The following is a 5,543-nucleotide window of genomic DNA, read 5'->3' as shown; positions in this document are numbered from 1 at the left end:
ATAAGTTATTGTAAAATAAAATAGATAATATACAAATTATAATTTATTATTGCAGATATATTACAATAAAAAAAAAAAAAATAAATAAAAATATTTGGTAATGTATGTTATAAACAAAATAATTTGTTGTAAACAAATTATATAATATGTTATATTTATTAACAAATTTATTTACTCTTATATAAATAAAATTAGTGGCTTCCCAAAAAGGAAAGCCTGTTTAAATTTATCGGATGTATTAAATATTCTTTAATAAATTTACTAAATATTTTAAGTAAATTATTATATTTTCTTAACCTCCAAAACCATACAAAGTACGACCTTGTCGTTTTAATGCATATACAACATCCATAGCTGTAACTGTTTTACGTTTTGCGTGTTCAGTATATGTAACAGCATCCCGAATAACATTTTCAAGGAATACTTTAAGTACACCACGTGTTTCTTCATAAATTAAACCAGAGATACGTTTTACTCCACCTCGTCGTGCTAAACGACGAATTGCAGGTTTTGTAATACCTTGGATATTATCACGCAAAACTTTTCTATGACGTTTTGCACCCCCTTTTCCAAGACCCTTTCCACCTTTTCCTCTGCCAGTCATTTTAATAAAAAATTATTTACAATATTTTAACGAACGGATAACACGTGTGTTAACCTCACAAGTATTGTAATGTATGTGAGCGCCGGTACAATTGTGCCTTTTTATATAAAGCATTAAAGATTTTTTAAGCCACGCCTATACAATTTGATTAGTCCATACTCTGATAGCTATCCAATAGGATATGACAACAAAAATTTTGAAATTTCATATAAATATAAATACAACACATTTATTTCGCATTTAAACATTTGACTTTGTAGTATCAAATTGTCGAATATAATTTTTAAAATTGTGTGTTTTTTTGTAAAAACATTATTATTTGAAAATGGCTAGAACCAAGCAAACTGCACGTAAATCAACTGGTGGTAAAGCACCAAGAAAACAATTAGCAACGAAAGCTGCACGTAAAAGTGCACCAGCAACTGGTGGAGTAAAAAAACCACACAGATATCGTCCTGGTACAGTAGCTTACGAGAAATTCGTCGTTATCAAAAAAGTACTGAATTGTTAATTCGTAAATTACCATTCCAACGTTTAGTACGTGAAATTGCACAAGATTTTAAAACCGATTTACGTTTCCAAAGTTCAGCTGTTATGGCATTACAAGAAGCTAGTGAAGCCTATTTAGTAGGTTTATTTGAAGATACCAATTTATGCGCAATTCATGCAAAGCGTGTTACAATTATGCCTAAGGATATACAATTGGCAAGACGTATTCGTGGAGAACGTGCATAAGCGTTTTAAATGACAATTTAAAAAAAAAAAAAACAAATAAGAAATATTTTCGGTCCTATATATAGGACCAACATATATTATTAAATAAGAGTATATTATTTTTATTAAAAAATATATATATATATATATATATATATAAATTATTGAAATAAAATTAAACATTATTAAAATTTTGTTATAATTATAAGCGATTGCTATTTCTAAAAATAAATAAATTTCATAAAATTTATATTATTTTATATTCATTTGAAATATTAAAAAAACTTCTCGCTTTAAAGTAACCATGATATGAGTTATAAATGCAATAAAATTTTATACAAAAAATAATATTTATTTGTTGACGAATAATATAAAAGGTTTACATTTCTAAATAACATATATTTATATATGGTGTGTAAAAAAAAAGAAAAGAAGAAAAATAATTTATATTTTTAATATAAAAAGGCAACCGCACACAGTGTTCCCAAGCGGTCACCCATCCAAGTACTGACTGTGCCCAATGTTGCTTAACTTCGGTGATCGGACGAGAACCGGTGTTTTCAACGTGGTATGGCTGTTGCCAGTAATAAATGAAAATTTTTACAAATATATATTTTTCATAAATATCATTAATATTAAAGTATATTATTAAAATTTTCAATGAAGTAATCAATTTAAATATATACTTATTTATTATACCATATATTTTATTATACCATATATTTTAAATAAAAATGCAACCGCACACAGTATTCTCAAGTGGCCACCCATCCGTGGTACTGACTGTGGCAAATGTTTCTTAACTATTATTTTATAAAATATTTATACAAAAAATAATTTACTCTTATCAAATATTAATTTGTGGCCTGTATTAAGGCCTATGTTATTTTCATTTTTTAGCAAAAATAATGAAATATTTCAATATATTATTAAAGTAACAGATCATTTCTTTTTTGGTGCTGCTTTTTTAATTTTTGTAGGAGATGATTTGGCAACAGAAGCTTTCTTAGCTTTTGGTGCTTTCGGTTTACGAGCAGGGCTACTTTTGGCAGCGGATTTTGTACTTTTTGCTGGTTTTGCTTTAACTGGTGCTTTTTTTGATGCCGCTGATGATTTTGCAGTAACTTTTTTAGCAGCAGTTGATGATGATGGAGTCGCTTTTTTTGCTTTAGGCTTTTTGGCTGCCAATGATGTAGTTGTGGCTTTCTTTTCTTTTGGTGCCCGTTTACTTTTAGCACTCTTTGCTGAACCTTTTGCTCCACTTTCTTTTTTGGATACTTTTGATTTAGCTGAAGAATTAGATGAAGCGGAAGCAGCCAATTTGAATGAACCAGATGCACCTTTACCTTTAGTTTGTACCAAGGCTCCCTCAGTTACAGCAGCTTTTAAATATTTTTTAATAAATGGTGAAATTTTATCAGAATCCACTTTATAATTTGCAGCTAAATATTTTTTAATTGCTTGTAATGATGAACCACCCGCGTTCTTTTAAATTTTTAATTGCGTTAACAACCATTTCTGATGTACGTGGATGTGTTGGTTTTGAATGTTGTTTTTGTACGTTTAGCACCAGAAGCTGTTGCTTTTTTTTGTTGGTGTTGTAGAAGCAGCAGTAACCGCAGTTGCTGCAACAGCTGTAGAATTTTCTTCGGCCATATTTTTTTACTTTATAAAAAATAATGTATTTATTATAAATATTTAAAATGATAAAATATAATAATTCTATCAAATAAAAAATAAAGGTTTTCAATTATATCATTATTCACAATAATATAAGTCCCTATGTAAGTCAAAGTACCATGTAGAAAACACATAAAAATTAAATAGTATTTCTAATTTACTGTCGTAGTAAACATGATTTATTTTTTCAATTTCTATAATATATAAAATAATAAATTATAAATTTAATAATAATATTTATTTTATAAATTAAAATATATTTAATTTTTTTTATTAACAATTATTAATAAACATAGTTTAATATTAATTATTTCAATCATACAAAACAATAATATTTTTTAAGGTAAACTTAAAAAGTATATATTTTTATTTTTTTATTTAATATCGATTTATTATAAATTATTAGTATATAAATAATTAAAAAAATTTAATATATAAATATATATATTATAGTATAAGATTTCATTTTTAGAAAAACTTTTTTTTGTCAATAATGAAAACGTATTATTATGAAATGTGTTAATCGAACATTGACAAAATATATTTCATTAGAAAATACTTTTATTTATGCATTAATATCAATAATTAACTATTAAATTAATTTTTTTCATAATTATATAAAGAAATTTTATACTGATATAAGTATTTATATATTATAATATTTATTTTAAATATAAAAAAATTTATGACAAAATATATTATTAGAGTATTTGTTGAGATTAATATAAGATTATTTTAAATAAGAATTAATTTATATAATTATTAAAATATTATTAATTTTATGTTATGTAATTTTAATAAAAATAAATAATAATAATAATAAATATACAAATTTTTTAACAATTTAAATTTTATATGATCTAAATAATTTTGTTAAGTACGATATGAGAAATCATTGTAAGCTTCGTTAAGAAACTTTGTAATATAAAATAATAATAATAATATTAAATATATAAATAAATAAAATAAATTTGATATATATTTTTAGTTCATTCTGTGTATAAATCAAAGGATACCGAATAATTGGTAACGGATGCGATATATTATAGTATCGAGTATTAAAACATAATATATAAATTTATCTTGTTATTCAAATTTTTTGTTACTTAACTTATGTATTTAGAAAATTTATAATATTATTTATATAATTGACATAAAATCTTATAAATTGAAATTTTATTAATATGTATCAAAAGAAGAGAGTAACGTATTGATATAATATCAAAGGATACTGATTATTTAAATAACGAATACGTCATATATTGTTTGTGTAACGAAGTTCACTTGGCCATCTAGTTTAAAATAACATTTTCAATAGAAAGTTTATATGCTTTGTTTTTTTTTTTTTCTTTAATTATTAAAAAAATAAATTGAAATTTTATTTAAATAAAATTTTATAATAATTTTAAAAAAATTTTTCCTTTTAAAAAATATTTTGTGATGTTGTGATAATATGTATTAATACAAGTGCATCCTGATACTTTTATCTCTAGTAAAGGTATGAGTATCATGAACAGTTTTGTTATCTAATGATATTATTTTTGATAATATTTTGTGTATATTCTTATAATATTTTGTCTAAATATCATCATAATACAATATTATTTTGATAATATTTTATGAATATTCTTATAATATGTTACCTAAATGTCATCATAATATGATGAATTATTTCCATAATAACATATAAAAAAAAGAAAAAAAAAAAAAGAATCATTAATTTATAATTATTTAAATTGATTCTTTAAAAAAATATTATAATATATTATTTATAAAAATAATTTTTACTCTTATTTTAAATAAATTTGTGGCCTTTTATTAAAAGGCCTATGATCGATGTATTATTATTATAAAAATTAATGCAATGTTTTTAATTTATGCTTTCCTTTTCAGTTTTCTTTGGTAATAACACTGCTTGAATGTTTGGTAATACACCACCTTGAGCAATTGTTACACCAGATAATAATTTATTTAATTCTTCATCATTACGAATTGCCAATTGTAAATGACGTGGAATGATACGTGTTTTTTTGTTATCACGGGCAGCATTACCAGCTAACTCGAGAACTTCTGCAGCCAAATATTCCATAACAGCAGCCAAATATACTGGGGGCACCAGCACCTACTCGTTCAGCATAATTTCCTTTTCGTAATAATCTGTGAATTCTTCCAACAGGAAATTGTAATCCTGCTCGGCTTGATCTTGACTTTGCCTTTCCCTTTTCCTTTCCCACCTTTACCTCGTCCAGACATAGCGAATAAATTTATTTAATTAATATTTTTTTTTTGTAAATATAATCACACAGATGTGTACGTTACGGGGATTTTAAACATTTATGTTTAAAATGTTATTTGGGTATTTTAATTTATAATATTTATAAAATATAAAACTTTAAAAATAAACCAATCACCTTATAGTATTATTTTTAGCCAATCAGAGAGTAGTATTCATTTTTATTGTTATATCCATCTTCGCGTATATAATACGCTAGTTGTATACACGACACGCTCATACATATACTGACTGGTGTTCTGTAACTATCTG

General features: G+C 24.2%; 1 non-coding gene across 1 annotated transcript; it reads right to left on the bottom strand.

The window, feature by feature from the left end:
- Positions 1-1,781: 1,781 nt before the first annotated feature.
- LOC123303853 lies at positions 1,782-1,900 on the bottom strand. Its single transcript, XR_006535930.1, has one exon. It is a non-coding gene; the product is annotated as a 5S ribosomal RNA (ribosomal RNA).
- Positions 1,901-5,543: the final 3,643 nt, after the last annotated feature.

Source organism: Chrysoperla carnea, assembly GCF_905475395.1.
Source record: "Chrysoperla carnea chromosome X unlocalized genomic scaffold, inChrCarn1.1 SUPER_X_unloc_147, whole genome shotgun sequence".
Taxonomy (NCBI): Eukaryota; Metazoa; Arthropoda; class Insecta; order Neuroptera; family Chrysopidae; genus Chrysoperla; species Chrysoperla carnea.
This window is presented reverse-complemented; position numbering and strand designations above follow the sequence as displayed.